The following is a 24,034-nucleotide window of genomic DNA, read 5'->3' as shown; positions in this document are numbered from 1 at the left end:
TCTCTAAGAACCAGAACAAGACAAGCGCGCCCACTTTCACCACTCTAATGCAATATAATACTGGAAGTCCTAGCCAGAGCAATCAGGCAAGAGAAAAAAAATAAAGGACATTCCAATTGGAAACAAGGAAGTCAAATTTTCCCTGTTTGCAGATGACATGATTGCATGCAGAGAAAAACCTAAAGATGCCACCAAAAGACTTTTAGAGTAGATTAACAAATTCAATATTGATGCAGGTACAAAATCAACGTACACAAATCAGTAGTGTTTCTATACACCAATAACAAACTAGCTGAGGAAGAAATCAAGAAAGCAACTCCATTTACAATAAACACAAAAGAATAAAGTAAAACATCTACTCATTAAGTTCAGAGAAGGTGAGCAAGAGAAAGGAGCATTTAAAAATTCTTTGTAGAAGCAAGGTATGGTAGCTCATGCCTGTAATTCTAGTGCTTTGAGATGCCAAGGAGAGAGGATTGCTTGAGCCCAAGAGTTCAAGACCAGCCTGGGAAACACAGCAAGACTCCATTGCCTCAGAGAATAAGAAACTTTTTGTAATAGCGATGTTATCTATAGAAGCAACTGGGGAAGTTACAAATCTTGTGACCTCCGGTTATATGACTCCTGAGCAGTAAGCAATTACAGAAAAGAAGCTAGGGAATAGTGGCTGACTGTTGTTTATGGTCCTAGCTTAGCAGAAGAAGCAATGACTGGTTAGAGTCTATGTCTACATCTTAGAAGAATTCGGGTGCCTACCGTATTTCTAACTTTGTGGTCTTTCATTAGTCTTACAAAGGTGGTTGCAGTTCCCAAACAAGGATGGGGTCAGTTTTGAGAAGGTCATCCTTGCTTTGAAGTTAAACTATAAATTAATTCCTTCCATTTAGCTTGGCCTATGCACAAGAATGAGCAACAGAAGTTAGCGCGTGAGGTTACAAGCAAGATGGAGTCAGTTATGTTAGATTTCTCTCACTGTTATAATTTTGCAAAAGCTGTTTCAAGGGGAAGTGAGGAGGAAGGAACAGTGACCAGGCAGAGGGATTGGTCTGTGTGAAGTCACTGGTGTATGAAAGAACATTGCACGCTTTCTCTCCATCACTGTAGAACATGCATGCTTGAGAGACCAACCACATAATACAACTCCTCAAGAGTCCAGGGCTCAGGGGAAGTGAAGCACCGTAAGGTAACCCACACACAGTCATGTCTCAGTTCTTGGCAACACACTTGCCTTCCTGGGCCCTAAAATTCAGGAGGGTGAGTTCTGGCCTTCCAGTACCTTCTGGGGAAGAATTCATTCATTCATTCAACAAATAAATATTCACCTAGGTTCTACTATGTACCAGGTCTCATGATAAATTCTAGGGATACAATGGCAAAGTAAACCAACAGGTTGTATTCTCATGGAGTCACGGTTGACCCTCACATCCCCATCTCTGACAAGTGCATGTTTCAGACCAGGCTTAACGGAGCTCCCTGGTGAGGGAGAAGGGCCGCCACCTTGAGAACAAACTCCCAGTGGCTTTTATAGACTTCTTGGTGTCTCCAGCGGCATATCCTGCTGACTAGGCCTTTTTCCAGGAAGAATCCAAAGACTGCCCCAGTGGGGCCAAGGGTGAGGGACAGGGCCTGCCACGGGGACCTCAAGGTATCATGTTTAAATGCAAAGCTCTCAGCACATTTCATGCTGGAAATTATTAGTCAAGTCACAGGCAGCATCTGGCCCAGGGAGAATACAGAATGCAGAATAAAACCGCCGCAAGGAAAACAAAACAGCACATTCTGGTGTTTGCAGACCTGTCCTTGCTGCTCTGGAGAACCATAAACCAGGGATGGTTCAAATGCAAAATGGCTTTGTTGAAACCTCTGCTTCCTTCTGACTTTCCCCTTCAAAAGCAACACTGCTTTGTTTGTTTGCAGATTTGGCGGCTTTTTCAGGACCCAAATTCATTGTCAGCACCTCTGAGATTAGAGGCTCTTCAAGGGCCACTGAGGATTATTATTTCCTCTTAATTGCCTGGACTTTAAGGCTGCTTGGAATTCACTCATTGCCTCTTTTATCCATTAGCATCTTCAAAAATGTTCTTGATATCAGAATAATTCTAATAATAATGACAATATCATCAACAACCACTTATGAAGAGTCTGTGGCAGGCCAGGTCTCACTGACAACTGAACAGGCAGGCCTCCATAACAACTGTCTCAGCACTGACTGAGTGGTGAAGTTAAATGTTAAAAGTTGAAAGAGCTAGTGCCCTTATACAAAGGCTGGAGTGTAACAAAAGCCCACCAAGAGTTGTGCCCAGGCCTTTCCTGGGCCTTGAAACATGACAAGATAATGAAGGAATTCTTAACAGGACCCATTTGGGATTAAACAAGTTTATTGGGGGTCTGAAGAAACTCCCCAGACCTCCACAAACAAGTTTTACTGGGGGTCTAAAGGAACTCCCCAGACCTCTCATTTAGTGGGAGACAAGATAAAGGTAATCACCCCAGTACCTGGACCAATCTAGACTAAGTAAATTTACTGAAGTTCCAGAGGAAGGTCTTCAGGACTCACACCTTAGTTATAGGCTGGAAGAAGTTAATCACTTATGTCTTTAGATGAATGCATGCTTACACGTAGACATATAGCTTAGAAAGTATATAAGCTTTGGAAAGCTTTGTAATTTTGAGTTGGTCTGGCGATATTTTCCAGGCCTTCTCCCTGTACCCTGTTACAGAAATAAACTCCCTTCTTCCCCGGTTCATCTGCATCTCATTATTGGATTGCAAGAATAAGCAGTCCAACACCCGGTTTGGTCTGGGAACAAGTCTAGTATGTGCCATACTCTATGCCAATCCCTCGGTGCATTTGGTCAAATTTAACCCTCTTAATTACCCTATAAAGTTGATATTCATAGTGCATGCTATGTGCACCACCCAGATCTCCCTTCAAGACTGAAGTGCTCATTCCCCCAGCTGCTGAGAATATTACTGGCTGACAAACACCTCGGGCAAGTTCTTCTTCAGGAGTTAAACCTACCCGGTGGAACGGCACTGCCTCACCCAAAGTTTCCACCCCAGGGGCAGCCTATATCCAATGACCCAGCCCCCTCCCCTCCAGGTGGGAGGGCCTTCGGGATCATCCCAGCCCCAGGTAGCTTATGATGTTAACAGTTCACCTCCTCCCTCTGCCTGGTCCTGCTTCCCTCACTCGCAGCAAGTGCTGAGCCCCAAAACACTCCCCAGTAAACTCCCATCTCTTCCAATTCTGGAGGCTTTTCCCCTTTTAGAAAGCCCATCTCTGTCAACCCAAAGGGAGTTAGAGTCAGAAAATAAAGTCTTGCCAGTTCTTCCCAGGAGCAAAGAAGTCCCATGGCTTTGTGATTCAAAGCCTTGGTTTGTATATTGGTTTCCCATTGATGCCGTAAAAAATTACCAAAAATGTAATGGTTTAAAGCAACACAAATGTACTTCCTTGCAGTTCTGGAGAACAGAAGTCTAAATCAGCTCTTCCTGGGCTAACATCAAGATGTTGGGAAAGTTTGAAAGTTCCTTCTGGAGGCTGTGTGAGGATAATCTGTTTCCTTTGTCTTTTTCCACCTTCTAGAAGCAGCCCACATTCCTTGGCTCCTAGCTTCCTCCTCCATCTCAAGGTCAACAGCATAGTGTCTTTAAATATCTCTCTGTGTCTCTCTCTCTGTCTACCCTGTCCTGCTTCTGCCTCCCCCATCATATCGCCTCTGATTCCAACCCTCCCACATCCCTCTTATGAGGATGCTTGTGATTCGTTTGAGCCCACCCAATAATTCAGCATCATCTCCTCACTTCAAGATTCTTAACTTAGTCCTTACTGCCACACAAGGTCACCTATTCACAGGTTTCAGGAATTTCAAGGTAGATATCTTTAGGGAGCTATTATGCTGTCTACCATAATTGGGAAGATGGAAATACAACTCCTTCTTTTCAGTTTCATACAGCTAAGAGGTCAATTTCAAATCATTAAATTGGAAGATGATTCTGCCATATTAACACAGTTTTGTGAAATGGAGGCTGAAATTCCTTGTGCCTGGTATCCTTTGGCAAAAAATTCATCAATGTGTCTAACAAGATGGAAAATGTTGGGGTATCAGTTTTGCCACTACCTTTATTTCATACCTGCACACTCAGAACTTTCCATTCTTCAGAAATCATGACCAACCTTCCCACCTTGGGAGCGCCATTAAATAGACCCCCAGGTGCTGGGATCCTCTTGTCTGTCCCTTGGTAACTCCACAGTGATACCTGGCTTGTGCCTTTAGCCCTGAGCTCACAGTTGTCACAGCAACTAATGCTCAGGGGTGCACTGAGGACCATCTAGTCCTGCCCACACTGTCCAGCACCGTAGCCACTGGCCACATGTGGTCATCGAGCCCTTGGAATGTGTTTTTTCCAGGTGGAGATGGGTGTTAAGTGTAAAATACACACCAGATTTCAAAGACTTAGTACAAAAAAGAATGAAAGGCCATGAGGAGACATGCAGGAAACTTAAAGGCACATTATTAAGTGAAAAAAGCCAGTCTGAAGAGGCTACTTTCTGGATGATTCCAACTCTGTGATGTTCTGAAAAAGGCAAAACTGTAAGGACAGTAAAAGATCTGTGGCTGCCAGGAGTTGCGGAAAGGAGAATTAAATTGGCAGAGCGTAGAAAATGTTCAGGGCGGGGCACTGAAATAATTCTGCCTCTTAATACTTAGGCTGTATTAAGGCTAATGTTAATGTTTTGGGTATATTAAGTTAAATATACTATTAAATATTATTTAAGTTTACTTGGTTTTTTTCTACTTTTTTAATGTGACTACTAAGACAATTTTAAGTTACTTCAAATTATATAATTCCATAGGTTCTACAATTATATAAAATCACATTTGCGGCTCACTTTATATTTCCACTGGGGAGCATTGGTCTAATCAATCGATTTCTACAGAAGCTTTCTTTACCCACAGGCCCCACAGAATGTTGGCTGCTTCATTCGTCTGTAAGTGAATGCCACGCACAGTCTTGGTACATAAAGAATATTTTAGTCACTGTTTGCTGAATGAATGAGAGACTAATTGGGTGAGCACTTTAGCAGGCTGGGGATGGTTCTGTGATGCTATGGCTCGCTCTCGCTCTCTCTCTTCCATCCTGGAAACAAGTCCTCTGCTGCTCATCCAAGGAACGTCTTGTGGGACACTGTAGACAGCCCTCCACCTCCAGCAAAATAGTTCCTAAAATTGCTGTTTAATCAATTCATACTCAACGTTCTATCTATGCCATTCCCTTTACACCCTCTTTACATTTTCAAATGGTAACTGTGTGGGAATTAATACCTCCACTTTACAGGCAAAATGCCCAGGAAAAGAAATGTCAGGGTACTTGCTGAAAGGTCACAGAGGATATGTGGTTTTCAGGACTCCAGGCCTAAACTAAAAGCACAAGCAATTACACATCTTTGCTCAACCAAAGGGAGATAGAGTGTAGTCAAGTCAGGTTTTGTTTTACTTTATTATATTTTCTTTTATTTCATTTTTCTGATGGTAAAAGTAATACATCATCATTGTAGAACATTTAAAAGTTGAAGGAAAGTCTAGGGAAACATGAATAAACGTTCCCTACAATCCTACCCTTCCGTTATAGTCAAATAAAAGCATATTTTCCTCTAATCTTTGTACTTAGGACCCTTTACATAATTGACAGTATTTTTACAATTTCTCTGCCTTACTTTTTTATTCACTATTGTAGCATAAATATTTACAACATTATTTCAAACTCACCATGGAACAAGATAAATGCTATATGTGGAAAAACCATAATGAATTGAATTTTGTTCAGACTATGCATCTCTGGACTGTTTCCCATTGACCATTGTGAGAGAGCCTGGCTCTGCATCTTTAGGAGAAAATCTTCACTCCCTCTTGTGCTATTTTCAGGATAAAGATGAAGAATTAAAGTTATTGAGTAAAAGAGGAGAAATATGAATGGGGCCCTTGATACATCCAGCAAGGCTTATATAAAATGTCCTTACCAGACTCTACCCAGCTGTTACACGCTGTCCCGCAGTCTCTAGCCCTGACAGAGAGGAGCTGAACACCCAGAAGATGAGTAAAAAGCCACCAATTTTGCCTTGTTCTGGGCCATACGAGATCCTTTTCTGGGTCAGAACAGATCCCTCCCAGAAAGCAGTGTGGGAGCCAGTGTCCATTCACCCTTAAAACGTACAGGGAAATCTGCAAGAGAAATCAGAACAGAAACTGAACTTAAGCCATCCTAAGGGGGAGTGGAATGTATTGGCTCACATGGTTTGAAAATGATACTGAAGGAGTATGTAGCATTGAAAGGATGGGTTACAGGGATAATGTCTCCAAGCAATGGAACTGGCTCTCGACACTGCCAAAGTACATCTCTCATCCTTCTCTCTTCTCTCTCTCTCCCTGTCTCTCTTTCTCTCTCTCTCTCCCTCTTTCTCTCCCCACTCTTCCTCCTCTCCACCCCCTTTCCCTCTCTCCCTCTCTACCTGTCTCTCTCTTTTTCTCTCTCCCTGTCTTTTTCTCTCTCTCCCTCTCTCCCCCCTCTTTCCCTCCTCTCTCCCTCTTTCTGTCTCCCTCTCTCTCTTTCCCTCTCTCTCATTCCCTCTTTCTCCCTCCCTCTCCCCCTTACTCTCTCTCCCTCTCTCCCTCGCTTTCTCTCCCTTTCTCTTTCCTCTCTCGCTCCCTCTCTCTTTTTCCCTCTCTCCCCCTCTCTGTCTCTCTCTCTCTCTTTCTCTCTCTCTTTCCTTCTCTCTCGCTCCCACTTTCTCCCTCCCTCCCCACTCTCCCTCTCTCTTCTCTCCCACTTTTTTTTTTCTCTCTCTCTCCCTCTCCCCCCCCCCCCCATACATTTCTCACCTCCCTTTTCCCTCCTTGGCTTCATATCTTCTACTACAAACAGGCCTTTCTACATGACAGGAAAAAAGATAACTCTCAGCACCTCCAACTTTATGCCCCACTTTGTATTTACAACCAAAAGCAAGAGTGTCTTCCTCACAGTAACTTTCCTATGCATCAATTCCAGGGAAGAATGCTAATTGGCTCTGCTAAGGTCACATGTCCACCCACTGAACCAATTACTGACACCTAAGAAATAGAGGTCGATGATTGGTCAGACCTGAGTCATATGCCAACCTCATTGGCCAGATCTGTTACCAGAAGAAGGGAGATGCACAAACTCCTTGGACAATCTTTTTAAAAATAGCTACTGGCCACAGGATGGCTCACACCTGTAATCCCAGCACATTGGGAGGCCGAGCTGGGTGAATCACCTGAGGTCAGGAGATTGAGACCAGCCTGGCCAACATGGTGAAACACCGTCTCTACTAAAAATACAGAAATTAGCTGGTCGTGGTATTGCATGCCTGTAATCCCAGCTACTCCAGAGGCTGAAGCAGGAGAATCGCTTGAACCCGGGAGGCGGAGGTGGCAGTGAGCCGAGACTGCACCACTGCACTCCAGCCTGGGTGACAGAGCAAGATTCTATCTAAAAAAAAAAAAAAAAGCTATCTTGGTTAAGCATGCTTTTTCTATACCCATAAACTCCAAAAACATCAGGTTATGAAAGCAAGAGCGTGGACCTTGTCATAGTTGTCATAGATAGAAGTCATTATTTAAGGTAATTTTCAATTTTACTTTTTTGTTTGTTTGTTGTTTGTTTTGAGACAGGGTCTCACTCTCTTAACCAGGCTGGAGTGCAGTGGTGCGATCTTGATCCACTGCAGCCTTAACTTCCCTGGGCTCAATTGATCTTCCTACCTCAGCCTCTTAAGCAGCTGGGACTACAGGCACACACCGACACACCTAATTTTGTTTTGCTTTTTTTTTTTTTTTTTTTTGTAGAGTTGGGTTTCACCATGTTGCCCAGGCTGGTCTCAAACTCCTGGGCTCAAGCGACCCACCCACCTCAGCTTCCCAAACTGGGAATACAGACATGAGCCACTGCACCCAGTCCTTGAATTCACTTCAAAAAGTGGAAAAATGATGGGAAGATAACTTGTAAATCAATAGAAGGATCTACCTTCTATTGATTCCAAAAGGTTGCCTATAATTATGCTATTTACCTGGAGATCTCACATGTTAGACGACAAATGTTTCTCTGCAATTACCTGATTTTTGCAATGCATAATTTAGGTGTTCAAGTTGTCGGGAAAGAGCATTTATCTATAAATACAAAATTATGTATGTGTATCATCAGGTTATAAGGTGATCAGTAAACAGGGTATTTAAGAAAAGTGTACAGTAATTACTAAAACTTGCTATTTAGGGCATATTACTTAACCAAGTAATGAAATCGCTGAACACTAGTTTCTATTTAAATGTCATTCATCTGCAGATAGGAAGACACTGCAGCTTTTAATTAAATCGTAGAATATCTCAGCTGTACTGTGCATTAGGTAGAAAGCTCTTTCTCTTTTATAGTGGGATGAACTGAGGTTTACTTCTCTGGCACCAAACCTAGAAATAAAGGTTATGAAATCTTCAATAGAATTTTCCACATCCCTTTAACATCTGCCTTACGTGTAAAATGAGATAATTTTTATAAACATAAAAATTTACTTATAGTTGACTTCAGAACTGAGATGGAAGAACATACTATCCAGAAACTAGTATTTGTTGAGTGCCTACTATGTGTTAGGTATGGTGCAAAGCACTTTGCATGTTTCACCTCATTAGAACCACCTGTCTTTTGTGGGTGATAAAACCAAGGTTCAGAGGGCTGATATTCATGTCCAAGGTCATACAGCTTTTGAGTGGCAGAGCTGGAATTCGAATCAAGCCAATTAGACTCCAAGGTCCATGTTCTGGCTGCCATAGCATGAGCTCAGAAGCTGGTAGTTAAAGGGATGAATGCCCAAGTTTTCTTCTAATTGTCGGGTTCCATGATGCCAATTTTTGTAGCTCTACTCTTAAATGGCACAAAAATAGCATCTGGTGAACCAAGGCTCAGGGGAACCGAATTCTGCTGGATAGTTCTGTCATTTGTTGTATTTTGCAAAGCAAAGCCTGTAGGAACCATATCATTTGCTGCAGACATTATGTCTTCCCTTGAGGGTGGCAAGCAGTAGATTTTAGGACATAACCAGAGTCCATAGAGTACAGATTTTGAACCTGAACTGCCGGGGTTCAAATACAGACTCAACTATTTTTTCATCCATGGATATAGGGAACTAATTTACCTTCTCTAAAGCCTAAGGACCCTCATGTGCAAAATGGTTTCAAACATATTATGTTACTACTCACCTGAATTTTGTTTAATATATTACATACTTGGACCATAGCACATAAGTCAGATGTTGCTGCTGTCTTCATACTTACTTAGTTTCAAATGCTAAGATGGAGTCATTCATCCATTAAATAAATATTTGTGGACTACAAGCTCTGTGTCAGGCACTGTGCTAAGCCCTGCCTATATACTAGTGAACAAATAGATGCAGTCTTGCCGTCATGAAATTTGTAATCTAACTGGTGAGAAAAAAATGTATTGGTTAGAAATGCGTTTGGCTATCATTAATTTTTTTTTAAAAGCCCCACACTGTCTTAAGCTATAAGTACATGTGGGACTTATTAAAAAAAAAAAAGAAGCCCAGAATAAATAAATCTAGATTTGGCTTAGAAGCTCAGTGATAGCATGAAAGTCCCAGGACCATCCTGTCCTCTGTTATTCTCAGTGTGAAAATGAGGTCTCACCTCATGGTCACAAGATGGTTGCCATGACTCCAAGTAATACATCTCCACGTGATGACACTCTTCCAAAAGGAAGGAATCATTCTTTAATGAGAGAGGAAAATGTTTGTCCGAAACTCCTAGGAGATTTCTTAGGTGTCATTGGCAAGAACCAAGCCACTGAGTCACATGCCTACCCCTAAACCAATTCCAGACAAAATAAAGTGGTTAGACCAATTGTGATATATCTCTTGAGGCTGAACAATTACCTCTTTCTTTAGCAAAAAAATTTAAAAAGAGAGAAAAAAATGGGAGAATGTTTGTTGGACAGATGAAAGATGTCAGGTGCGGTCAGGAATACAAGAGACACGGCTGTGGGAGGGAACCTGGGTTGAGTGTAAGGAGATCACCAGGAAATGCTGAGAAACAGACCAGCTGAGGTGCCAAGTACCCAGTGGGAAAAGGAGCCCAGAATATGCACCTGTTGGGGGAGCTGAGATAGCCAGACATAGAAGCAAAGGAACAGCACAGGGAGTCTCGAACTCCAGTGTCTACAGGGACCAGGATGGCAATGAAAATGGGCAAAGTCACCTGGACAGAGGTCAAGACAAATGGGACGGGGTATGCCCCATCTGTCCAAAGGGACCAGCAGCTACTCCAGGATAGCCCACTATGGCCAGTGGGAATTCTGGTCCAGGGCTGTGAGAGCTTCTGAATCTTCAAAAGAAGCCAGAAATCTAGATTTCTAAAGAAATCTCCCAATTTTTAAGCACTGGTAACAAATTAAAAATAATGTTAATAAAATGGTGATCCAAGGAAAATATCTGCAGGCCAGATTCTCTGCAGTTAGCAGCCTTAGGAGTAATATTGCCTTACCTAATCCAGGAGGCTCTCACAACAAAGCCGAGTGGGTGTGCATTGGTTCCTGCTTCCTTGCATCATAATGCCCCAGCATGTTCCTAGACCCTAGCGTGCTCCTCAAGTAGCGTGTTTCCACTCTTTCCAGCACCTTGCAGCCATCCATGGATGTCTTCCAGTCCTGGATCATCCTTATTCTGATATTCAGAAGGATCAGTAGAGAAAGCCATGGAGGCCCATCATGACAAGCTGTTGAAAAACAACAAGGGTTTTTTTTTGCAAAGTGTGTTTATCATTCATTTAACAAATATTTATGGGGCACCTACAGGGACCAGACACTGTCCCAGGAGCTGGAAATATTATGAAACCAATACCAAGACAGCCCCATTCCTTGGCAGAGTTTGCTTTCTCTGTGTCTTTGGTCTCCTTGGCTCAACTCTCTGCCCCATCTTTTCCAAGGTGGTATGGTGCCCACCACCACACATCCAGGATCTTTGTTTTGACCCTCTCTTTGCTAGCCCAACCTCACTTCCCTCATCTAGTTCCCTGGAGAATTCTCTACCTTTTGGCTCACTATGTTCCTCTTCTTAATTTGGGAATGCTACAGTGGATGTTCTGATAGGAGAACATTCTTTCTGCCACCATCAAGCCTCGGTGTTAGGTGATCTTGAGTCACAGGGGCCATGATTGTTTTTAGAAGGTCTCCCCGCAAGGCTCTTGGAAGAGACACAACATAAAGTGTCCTCTATGTCAGCACTGATGGAGTTCGGGTGTGAAACCCACCACCGGCTCACAGTTCAGTGGAGTGCAGCTGGCAGAATGTTCACATCTTGCTGGGCGCTTCTCAGAGTCAGCAAAGACTTAAGCCAATGGATTTCAATCCTGACTGCACCCTGGAACCAATGACCAATGCCCCTATCCACACCAATTAAATCAGAATTCTTCAGGGTGGGGCCTGGAGCTCAGCATTATGTTAAAGCTCCCCAGGTTAGTTGAGAATCCGGTTGCAAACCCAAGAGCTGCACCCTTATTACAGGGTGCAGCTCATGCATGAAGACTTGTGGACTATTAGCTTCTGCTCTCAAAGTCCAACCTTAGGATCTCAGCTTGGCTACAGACTGATCCAACTAACCTCTCCAGACTCAGTTTACCCATCAGTAAAAAGAGGATAGTCATAAATAATAACTCCCTTGATGGATTAAATGAAATGATCAATGGAAAGGCCTTGGCTCATGATGAAAGCTATTATTAATTGTTTATTACCTATTTTCTTACTCTCCCCTCCCCATGGGGATCATCTGCCTGGTAAGATCAGCCCTGATTGTCAAATGATTTAGTGAGAGTTCCCAGGTTCTGTGTGTGTGAATGTGTGTATAAGTGTCTTTTATTTCTGTCTGCCTCCCTGACACTCCTCTACCAAAATATCACCAAGTTCTGTCACAGGGAGAGGCTTTGATAACTTGGAGGATACTTATGACTCAACGTAGCTGCCGGGATACATGGCAGAATTAGGAATGCCTTTTCCCCCTCTGTTTGCAACACTTTCTGGAATACGATCATGTTGTCTTAAAAGTGAAAAGTGAAGAAAATGGCAGCTCAGTTATTTTTAGGCACAATTACTGTCTTGAGAGACTCTGAATGGCTTTGTCACCTCCAAGCAGAACTAAGAGAAGCCAGCCCTCTCCCAGAGTGCTGTGTGGTAGCTGGAGCTGACAGTCCTTGCCAATAAGGTTTCTATACATATGTGCAGAATGGCATGATTGGGGAAGGATGCCATTATTACAGGCCTGGTGAGAAAACTTTCCAGAAAGAAAAACAATATTAGAAAATAAAAAGAAGAGAGGCAAATTTAACAGACAAGCTTTCTACACTTCCCACTGCCTCTAAATGTCACATCTCTGAAGACTCAATTTGGTGAAAAAGCACCATTTGAGGTTGTGATGCTGGAGCCCCTACAATCTCACAGCAGAAAGATCTCATCTTGGAGGATTTCACAGGGTGATGACAGGCAAGGAGAACATCAGCCTTGGAGACACACAGATTGTGGGTTCAAATCTCAGCTCCACCATGGTCTAGGCCAACCAATTTAACCTCTCCAGACTTAGTTTCCTCATCTTTAAAATGGGGATAGTCACAAATCATACCTACCTTGCTGGATTAAATGAGATGATGAATATAAAGGTCTTGCCTGTTATTAATTGTTCATTTGTTCATTTATTCAACAAATAATTATTCAGAGCTTTCTCTCCACTCAGCATTCTTCCTGATGGTGGGGCCTACCTCCATGAGCAAAACACATTTGGAGGGGGTGAAGGATTTAGTTAGCATGGCCAGAAAAGACTTCGCTGAGAAGGTGAGGGAGAGAGCCACGCAGATATCTGGGAAAGGACATGGCAGTCAGAGGGATCAATCAGCAAAGTTGCTGAAAAGGAAACAGGTCAGGGGTATGAGGAACAGCCAGGTGCCAGGGTGTCCAGAGCAGAGTGAAAAAGAAGAAGACAGAAAGAGAGACAGGGTCAGAGAGACCACAGGAGACGGGGCTGCATGAGGCCAGTCAGACCATTGTAAGAGTTTGAGTTTTACTCTGAGTTGTGAACCGTTGGAAGAGTTGGAGCACAGAAGCGGCAGGATCTATTTCCATGTACGTGCAATCCCTCCAGCAGCTTGGGAGAAGAGTCTGGAGGGAGAGGTAAGATTGGAGCAGGGAGAAGAATGTGAGGGCCTCATCCACTTCTAGATGCAATAATATAGGGGCAGCAGTGGAAGGGGTAAGAAATGGCTGCACTCCGGGTATATTTTGAAGATAAATTTTGATGGAATTTGCTGACAGACAAAATATGGGGTGTAAGAAAAAGGGAGACATCAAAAATGACTCCAAGATTTAAGGCCTGATTTTGATTTTTATAAAAAAGTATTATACAAAAATGGCTTAACTTCAAAATAGAGGACAGTCCTTTCCAAGAGGAAGATTGTAGCCTTATGCTGGCATCCATACATTTATCTACCTGCCTACATATCTATCTATCTATCTATCTATCTATCTATCTATCTATCTATCTATCTATCTCTCCATCCATCCGTCCATCTGTTCATCCATCTGTCCATCTATCCATCCATCCATCCATCTTCTATACATCCATTGATCCATCCATTTATGTATCATCTATCTATTCATCTATGTATCCATCCATATATCTATCTATCCATCCATTCATCTGTCTATCTGTCTGTCTTATCTATATATTTCTTCATCCATCCATTCATCCAGTTATCTATCCATATAACAGCTCCTTTTTTAGTGTAATCATAAACTTCTTGAAAACCAACATTAATAAACTAGTCTTTAATAATCTAGCATTAATCAACAGAGCAGCCTCCCTCGTAACCTAACACTGCCTTTGCCTAAGCAGTGGGCTCTGGGCGGGAGAGCTGGATAACTTCCTTCAGCTTTGGTTTCTGCTCTGAGTGTGAATTCCCAAAATTCCACACAGATAATTGAGTTGTCTACTATTCCAGCAATACCACAGAAATCGCAATGAAATGGCTTTGAATGAAAGAAAGAGCTCCTGAGAAGGCAGCAGAGTGCCAACACTGCCAACATCTAGTGGTGTGATCCTAGGATGAGTTGTCAGCCTCAAGCCTTGGTCTCTCTTTGGAAGGGAGGAGTCAATGATGTAAATCCCTCATCCTACTGGAAAGATGGCCAACCTTGAAGATGGCCTCATTGATTCTCTTCTCCTGATGGTTCCACTGTTGTGTAGCCCCTTCCCACATTTAACAGGCTGACTTGTATAACCAACAGGATATTGCAGAAATGATTGTGACTTCTGGTGTGTGGGCATAAAAGACACTGCAGCTTCTGCCTTTCTCTCTTTTGGAGAAATCAAACACCACGTCATGAGGACAGCCAAGCAGGTCTCTGGGACTGTCCACGTGATGAGGAACCTCCAGCCACCATCAGGCACCAACTTGCCAGTCATGTGAGGGCACCATTGTGTAAGTGGCTCCTCCAGCCCCAGTTGAGCCTTCAGATGACAGCAGCCCCTAACAACAACTTGACTATAGCCTCATGAAAGACCCTGAGCCATAAGCATCCAAATGGGTAACTCCCAAATTCCTGACCACAGAAACTGCAAGATAATAAATGTTTATTAATATTGGAGGCTGCAAGTTTGGGGGTGATTTGTTTTTCAGAGATAGAACTAATATAGTCCCCTAATAATAAAGGGTGAAGGCACACTTTTTAGCCTGATACAGAAGCCTCACCCTGACTCACAGACTCTGTCTCATCTCACACCCATCATCCTCCCAGATAAGACATGTACACCCTGGTCCTGGCCCAACAGACCTCCCAAAATCTTTTAAACACAGCATGCTCTTTCTCACATCTACATCTTCCCAAATGCTATTCTCCCTCTCTCTGCAACGCCCTTCCACCAATCCTTTCTAGAGAACTCCACCTCTTCCCTTATAACCCAGCTCAAATGACACCTCCCCATGAAGCCTTCCCCAGGAGATTTGCACCTCTCTGCCTTCCCACAGTACTCTGCAAACACCTTAGCACTAAATATTGGCATGAATTTTGCACTGTCACTTTCTGCACATGGCAAGAGTCATGTCTTCAGCATCTTAGCATTTCTGCTGGCACATAGTAGGCTCTCAGAAAGCATACAAAGGCTAAAGATGTCAGTTACCATTTGCTCAGCTCCTGTTATGGGCCAGCACAGATTATCTTCACTCCACCAACCTATTGAGGCAAGAACTTTGCAGATGAGAAAACCGAGGCTCAGAGAGGCTAGCCCTTTGCCCAGGATCTCAGAGCTGCCTAGCGATGCATCCAGGATTAAAACCCAGAGAAAAACAAAATGAATTTTCCCAAAATATTTTTAGAGCTTTTGTCTGATTTATCCCTCCCACCACTTTATAGGTAGCTGGTGATCAAATGAGAGAAATGTATGCAGAAAACATTTGCAATAATAAGTCTCGGCAAATGCAATGGGTGACCATTGCCCTTAACAACCCGAGCCTCCTTCCTACAGACCCAGAAGCCAGAATCCAAATTCCCCAGGCCTTTTTCTTTTTAAATGTCTTCAAGCCCTGCCAGGTTCTATGCTTGCCCCTTATAACAAGGTGCTTTGACATTTCAGCAGCCACTCCTTCCTCTCTTCCCCCACGCCACCTGCAGACAGGCAAAGGGAACCAGAGGGAGGCATCTCTCAGGATGGGTGCTGTTTGTCTAACACTTTAATTTATTGTCCTGCTACTGCCGCTTCATTTGGTATTCAATGTGATCACATCCATCCAGATAATGAATTTTCTGGTAATAACGTGGATGCCACATGCACTTACACTCAGCATTGTGCAGGGTTTTGCCAGCAGAGCTGCAACATGGCTAGCTCAGGAACTCTGCCAATTTTAAAACTTTCTTCTTTTTTTTTTTTTAGACAGGTTCTTGCTCTGTCATCCAGGCTGGAGCACAGTGGGGCAATCTCGGCTCACTGCAACCTCCACCTCCTAGGCTCAAGTGATCCTCCCATCTCAGCCTCCTGAGTATCTAGGACTACAGGCACCTACCTCCATGCTCGGCTAAATTTTTGTATTTTTGGTAGAGACGGGGTTTCGCCATGTTCGCCAGGCTTCTGCCAACTTTAAAAGAAGGTTTTCCTTTCCCCACCCCCACCTTTTTCAGATGGTTCAGGTATTTCTGCTGAATGGCACCTCTTTTGCCTCTCTGACTCATAACTATTTTTATGTTTGTCTTTGAACAAGGTCTCAATGCCCACCTGTTGGTTCACAAAGAAGGTTTTTTTGATGCCTCCTTCTGAAACAGGGCCTTCCAGTAGAACTGTCAGTGGTGACGGAAAGTTCTACAGCTGCAAGGTGCAAGATGGTAGCCACGTACAGTTATTGAGCACTTAAAATATGGCTAATGTGACTAAGGAACTTTTACGACATATTTTATTCTCATTAGTTTGAATTTAAATAGCCACATGTGGCTATCATAGGGGACAGCATAGTTTTAAAAACTAAAACTAGACTAGATCAGAGCTTCTCGAACTTAATGTTTATGCTCATTACCAAGGGATCTTGTTAAAATGCAGATTCCCACTTAGAGGTGGAGTGGAGCCTGGGATTCCACATTTCTAACAAGCTCCTGAGTGATGCTGCTAGTCCTTGGACCACCCTTTGAGAAGTAAATGATCAGGGTGGTGGTTACATTATCATTTGCATAATTCATTAAATTGAACACAGAAGGTTCTGGGACTTTCCTATTTTATGTAGTACCTCAGTCTCTTGGAGGTTGCAGTATAATCTTCGAATCCTAAGTTTGGTGGTTCTCACCATTGGTTGCACATAGACTTAACAGAAAAATCTCAGTGTTAAGGCCGAGTGCAGTCGCCCACGCCTGTAATCCCAGCACTTTGGCAGTCCAAGGCGGGCAGATCACAAGGTCAGGAGATCGAGACCATCCTGGCTAACACGGTGAAACCCCGTCTCTACTAAAAAAAAATACAAAAAATTAGCCGGTCATGGTGGCGGTGCCTGTAGTCCCAGCTGCTAGGCAGGCTGAGGCAGGAGAATGGCGTGAACCCAGGAGTCAGAGCTTGCAGTGAGCCAAGATCACACCACTATACTCCAGCCTGGGTGACAGAGCGAGACTCCATCTCAAAAAAAAAAAAAAAAAAAAAAATCTGTTTTTTTGTTAACGTGTTAACGAAAAATGTTAACATGTCCCAGGCATTTTTTACTGTAACCTCACAAATTATAGTTGTATATATTTATGCAAGTGCCAAGTGAGTTATGATTTCTGAATACAATGTGGAATAATTAAATCAAGCTAATTAACATATCTATCACTTCAAATGTTTATTATTTTCTGCAGTGAGGACATTTGAAATTTATTTTCTTAGCGATTTTAACATGCACTATACACTATTTTTAACTATATCCACCATGCTGCACAAAAGATCTCAAAAAAAGAAAACCCACAAACTTATTGCTGCTTTCTAGATAAGGCTTTTTCCAGAGGATGGAGGGTGAGGAGAATGGAAAGATGATGTTCCAGACATTTCATATGGCGTACTTCTACTCCAACATTATTTGTTGTTTATTTGGAATGCAAATTTAACTGGGCTTGTTGTAGCTGTTGCTATTTTGCTAAGTTGACCAACCTTAGTTGCACATTAAGAGCACCTGAGAAGTTTCTTTTTTGACTGTCAATGCCCAAGCCTCATTCTGTCTTAAAAATCCTAATTGTCCTGGGCATACCCATGTTGCATGCTTTGAAAGCTCTCCAGGTGACTGTAATTTGCCTCCAGGGCTGTGAAGCACCAGGCTAAGTCTGTGGACCTTAAACTTCAGCAAGCATTAGTCTCCCCTAGAGGGGTTGTTAAAACACAGATTGTAGGACCCCCACCCCAAGAGTTTCTGAATCAACTGACTTTCTTACAAGTTCCCAGGTGGTGTTGATGCTGAAAGTCCAGGCACCACTCTCTGAGAACATCTGGGTTCCTAGTCAGCAAGTCTTGAGCATGAAAAATTGCATTTTTAACGAATTCCCAGGTGACGTTGATGCTGGTGGTCCAGGCAGCACATTTGGGGAACCCCTGGGTTACTTTATGCTGACCCAGAGGTGAAATTAACCCAAACTAGAAGCAAGCCAGTGTCTAAGGCCTGGTTCGTTAGCAGGTGCACAAACAAAAATCCAATGAAATCTGAACTGCCTGCAAGTCAAGGGTGCGTTCCCCCCAAGGAGCTCACTCTGTTTCCTCTCTCTTGGTGGCGAGGGATGATGGGAAGCTTTTTTAGCATCAGTTGGACCTGGTCCCCACACTTACTAAACAGTGGACCTTGAGAAATGTGCACCCATCTCAGAGCCTCATTTGTAAAATGAGCACCCACTACTCTTATTTCACGAGAAGGTAAAACGAAACAGGTATGCCATGTGATCGAGTAGGCACTCAATGTGTGCTGTCACCAAGAGGAAAATGCAACACTTGGGCAACTCTGGCCAGAATACTGTGGACCACAGAATACTGTGGACCACAGAATACTGTGCACCATCCATCCTCATAAATCTACAACTGAAAGATAACAAGCTTGGCTAGACCTGAATTTTAATCGAGGCCAATAATGTGCCACCCTGGCAGCTATTAGCATCATCTGGGAAGACTTTTGCAAGGACCAGGGCCAGGCCCCACACGCAGGGATGCTGTGCCAGGTGTTCTGAGGCAAGGCACGGTCGTCAGGGTTTCCGAAGCTTCTCAGATGTTTCTTGTGGACAGAAAAAGCTGAAAATTGTTTGTGTGGGGCTGGCTTTAATCCCAGGCTTCTGGCAAACTGTGTGACCTCTCTGTGTCTTGGTTTCATCCCTGTTTCCACAGCATACAGACAAACCTTCTCTCTCTCACCAGACGATGAGAGATAATGTGCTGAGAGATCAGAAGGAGGCCTGGAGATCACCCAGTCCAGCCTCCCTTATTTCACAGGTGGTGAAGCTGAGACTCAGGGAGAATGAGCAATTGGTCCAAGCTCACTCAGCTAGGTGTGTAATTCACATGCCACAACTTGACCCAGCTGTGGTTCAAAATCTATCTACTTTTATTGAACAAACACTTCTCAGCTTAGTATGTTCCAGATACTGTTTGGTTTTAAATGCTTTACAAATACTAGATACCTAATCCTCATAATACTTCTAAGAGGTCGGTGGTATTGGTGTTCATATTCCCATTTTACAGACTAAGCAACTGAGGCCCAGAAAAATTAAGCAACTTGCCTGAGGCAATGGTGTATGGGAAGCACTGTGGTAACTCAGTCAGCAGAGCACTAAGGGAAGGGGTTATTTTGTAACCCAAATTTACCAGGACATATACCTTCTCATCCTTGCTGCCAAAGGACAGAGATTTTAGAAGACAATAATATTTTATCCCTTTCCCTTTCTCCATCAATAAAACAAACTATAAAGTGACTGAAAAACGCCCCTTAACTTTTATAAGAGATGCCACATCTCAGTAAACCAGCCTTCTCAACTCAGAGGCACTAAATGCTTTTTTAAGAAAAACCATGAACACTTTTTTGGTGCCAAGAAGGCTTTGCCAGTTAAGGAAATAAAAATTCATCAGCAGTGGCTGCTCAGTCGGTCAGTGTGATTAGGCAAAGCTCAGACCCCGGTCAAAATCTGCCCCAACCTTCTTTCTTCATCAGCCTCGGACTCTAGAAACCTGAAGGTCTCCTTGGCAAGTTTGGTTCCTGCTGAAAAGAGGAGAGGAGAGCTTGGTCCGAAGTTTTGTATCTTTTCTGAGACCCTAACTTGCTACTTGGAATTGAGAACTTTGATCCAAGGCACCATTATTCCCCCTAGGAATTCATCTTTGTAAAACTCAAATCTGTTCACATCACGTCTGCACTTAAAATTCCTCAGTGTCTCCCTCTTACCTTATTGACAATGGCAAATCTCTCAGCGGGGTCTGATCAGAGTCATTACTTTATCTACCCCCTGCTCAACCCATCTCCCAGGCTCCTTTTGTAACTGCCCAACGGATTCACTTTGCACACTGCCTAGACAGAACCCACTTACCAAGACAGGGGAATTGCAATAGAGAAAGAGTAATTCACACAGAGCCAGCTGTGCGGGAGACTGGAGTTTAATTATCATTACTCAAATCAGTCTCCCCAAGCATTCGGGGATCAGAGTTTTAAAGATAATTTGGCGGGTATGGGCTTGGGAAGTGAGGAGTGCTGATTGGTCAGGTTGGAGATGGAGTCATAGGGGGTTGAAGTGAGGTTTTCTTGCTGTTCCTGGGTGAGACGGCAGAACTGGTTGAGGCAGATTAGTGGTCTGCATGGTGTCAGCTGATCCATGGAGTGCAGCGTCTGCAAAACATCTCAAGCACTGATCTCAGGTTTTGCAATAGTGATGTTATCCCCAGGAGTAATTTGAGGAGGTTCAGACTCTTGGAGCCAGAGGCTGCATGACCCCTAAACTGTAATTTCTAATCTTGTAGCTAATTTGTTAGTCCTGCAAAGGCAGACTGGTCCCTGGGCAAGAAGAGGGTCTTTTGGGGAAAGGGTTATTATCAATTTTGATTCAGAGTCAAGCCATGAACTGAATTCCTTCCCAAAGTTAGTTAGGCCTATGCCCAGGAATGAACACTGTATTCAGTGGACAGCTGATCAAGGACTCAGAAGAATGCAACCTTTTGTCTCTTGTCTATCCGTGACCTGGAAGCCCCCTCCCCACCTGGAGTTGTTCCACCTTGGACTGAACCAATGTACATCTTACACATATGGATTCATATCTCATGTGTCCCTAAAATGTATAAAACCAAGCTGTGCCCTGACCACCTGGGGCACATGTCATCAGGGCCTCCCTGGGCTGTGTCCCGGCCACGTCCTTAACCTTGGCAAAATAAACGTTTCTAAATTGACTGAGATCTGTCTCAGATATTTTGAGTTCTCAGTCTTAGGCATGTGTCTTTAAACTTACTGGAACTCATTGTCTCCGTCTGTAAAATGGAAATAATAATTAAAAAATATATATTCCTCCAATGGTTGTGAGGATTCAATGAGGAAATGCGTGGGAACTGAATAGCTCATACCATGCACTCAGAAAAAGGGAGTTGCTATTATTGTTATGAGAATGATGACAATGATGACGAGATTCACAGGGAGTCTCTGACATTCACACCTTCAAGTTTTGAACAAGCTGCATTTTCATACATTGCGCGTTGATGCCCCTAAATCCAATGCATATGCTCAACTTTAATTTTTTCACGAGTTACCATTTTACGGTAGCTCTGTTTGCTCAGTGAGGAAGCTCCAGCACCTTCACTATCTCTGTTGATAAGATTTATTTAGCTATTTGATTATCTTCCACTCTTACACTATTTTATAAAAGGTAACTGAAAACAGAAAAGGAAAAAGCACTAATGTAATAATAAGGGATCAAATCTCAGCCGAGATTGAATTGAGTAAGCACGCCACAAATGGCCCACCTTTAAGTTCATTGAATTTAGGCCAGTTAATTGCGCCTTCAATTGTAAAAGGAAGAGGACAAAATGAGACCATAGACTGGTGCTGGAAATACTGCTTCCGAGTGTGTCTAATGGATAAACTGCAAAAAACATTATGCTAAGTGAAAGAAACCAGGCACAAAAACCCACATATGGCATGATTTCATTACATAAAATGTGCAGAAAAGGAAAATCCATGGAGACAGAAAATAGATTAGTAGTTGCCTCAGGCTGGGGTTAGGAAGGAGAGTGACTTCAAATGGGCACGAGGCTTCTTTCTGGGGAGGTGGAAATTACTTGAAATAAGATTGCAGTTATGGTTGCACAACTCTGTAAATATATTAATTATCACTGAGTTCTACACTTGAAATGGGTGCAGTCTGTGGTATGTGAATGATACTTCAGTAAAGGTTAAAAAAATGAGGGGGGGACAAAAAAAGCAAGGAGTAACTAAAATCTTAGCATATTTGTCGTTCTTCAGGCAGTGACCTACACGCGTGCACACACGCACATATGCACACACACGCACAGTCTGATCACATGTAAATCCACCGTCTGAATTTCCACACAATTACTATTTGCAAGTGTGGTATAGAAAAGTGTTTACATTATGTTGGGCTGTAAATTTCTGGAGGGCAAGAGTCTCCTTCTTCCTCTCTATCCCCTTAGCCCATTGCCAGCACTTAGTAAATGTTGCTGAACTGAAGAGAAATACAGTCCTTTCCTACTGAGAACTGCTGACAGAGAGGCTTCTACAAACCAAAGAATGGACCCTCGCCTCTGTAGAACTGCTGGTCCAATAAGTGGTGTGCCCAAATGTGGCTCTCTCATCCCATTTCAGATGGTTTGCTAAAAAAATTATAAATAAACAAATACAATAAAAAGCCAGCCTGTAGCAAGCAAATAAATTCTCAACAGCTCTCTTCAATCTGGCCTTTGCAGCTTGCTAGGCTGTTTCATGTCATGACCAAAGATACTGCCCTCCAGGTCTTTCCATCAATGGTGAGTTTGCCAACACGGGTTCCCGAGCCCGCCATCGAGTGTCTACGTGTTTGTTGTCCATGGCTCCTGTAACTGCCATGGGCTTCTGGGAGCCTATATAGTGCTAGGTTTGTCTTAGCACTGAGCACACAAGTTCCTCCTTACCAAGCCGAGCATCGCAAACCTTCTTGATGACCCTAACAAAAGCGTCCACAACCATTCAGTCTCCATTAAATGGTGACTGATAAGGAAGGGACCCGGCTTAATTCTCTGCACTGTGCATCATGAATTACAATCAGAACATGCTGCAAAGGGGCATATTTGCGTGCTAACAGGGGGCTTCCGGGCATGATTTTGCAGGAATTGCTCTCCCGGTGCTGCTGGAGTATTGTCTTTAAAAGATTTACTTGGAGGAGAACAGATTGGTATCAAGGAGCAGGCAGAATTTATAGGAAGGATTTACAGGCTTGAGCTGAATGTGAGGAATAAACCTTTAAACAAACAGATCTGCTCAGAGACAGAAGAATGCAGCGCAAGGACCCAGTGATATGTGTTCTGAAGGTAGTAACTGCACCCCTCACCAGCCAGGTGAGTGGGGCAGGTCAGTGCACAGGAGTGAGTCCCAGTCAGTACCCTCCTCTTTAGGATGGAAGCGACGTCACAGCCATCGCAGGCAGCTGTTATATTGACGCTTGGGTATCTCTTCGTTTCTTTGTTCAAAGTGGGGCAATGTGTTTAGCAACAAATGTCTACTCCTTTCCGAGGATCAGCAGGGGATTAAGAGCCCAGAGATTTATAAATGTCACGGCTCGCTATGCCTGGCAGCAAAAAGCCTGGAGCTGAGACGCTGAGTCCACAGACACAGCGGGAGTCTATCCCACACACGTGTGCAAGCAAGCACTCCCAGGGAAGACACTGGACTCAAACTCAGAATCCCTCCAGACTGAAAATTTCGCAATTAAGTAGCTTATTTGAAGTAAATAAAGATAATAAAGGCTAACATCAATTATGATTCTCAGCCCTGAGCACCTACTAAGCATTATATGGTTTATCTCATGCATTCAACAAATATTTTTAAAAGGCTTACCGTGTGCCAGGCACTGTCTAGGGGATACAGCAGCAAAACCAGCAGGTCAATATCCTTGCCTGCTTGAAGATTACATTCTACTGGTATATTACAGGGAGGGAGGAAAGAGGTGAAGGGAGCAGAGAAATAAATTACATAACTGTGCTTTAATATAAAGTACATAGAGTATAAGCATGTAAAATATGTCAGGTTGCTACAAACACTCAGAGAAAATATATCAAGAGAGAGGCATGGACAGCAAGGAGTGGGTAATTAAATAGGGTGGTCCAGAAAAGCCTTATTATACATACGCAAGTGAAGATCTATGGTGGGGGCAGATACCTTGGGGAAAAGGTTCCAGGCAGAGGGATTGTATATTTTCAGTTGTGCAACCGTAACCACATTAATTTTAGAACGTTTTCATC

The 24,034-nt window shown here is 43.2% G+C and overlaps 1 long non-coding RNA gene across 1 annotated transcript; it reads right to left on the bottom strand.

Annotated features, from left to right (window-relative positions):
* Nucleotides 1–5,489: 5,489 nt before the first annotated feature.
* LOC123570539 (uncharacterized) lies at nucleotides 5,490–23,712 on the bottom strand. Its single transcript, XR_006694804.3, has 3 exons — nucleotides 23,631–23,712; nucleotides 10,569–10,799; nucleotides 5,490–6,227 (listed from the first exon to the last, which is right to left on the bottom strand). It is a non-coding gene; the product is annotated as an uncharacterized lncRNA (long non-coding RNA).
* Between the last annotated feature and the right edge of the window lie 322 nt (nucleotides 23,713–24,034).

Source organism: Macaca fascicularis, chromosome 20, assembly GCF_037993035.2.
Source record: "Macaca fascicularis isolate 582-1 chromosome 20, T2T-MFA8v1.1".
Classification (NCBI taxonomy): Eukaryota; Metazoa; Chordata; class Mammalia; order Primates; family Cercopithecidae; genus Macaca; species Macaca fascicularis.
The sequence above is the reverse complement of the archived record's forward strand: the minus strand, read 5'-3'. Positions and strand labels throughout refer to the sequence as shown.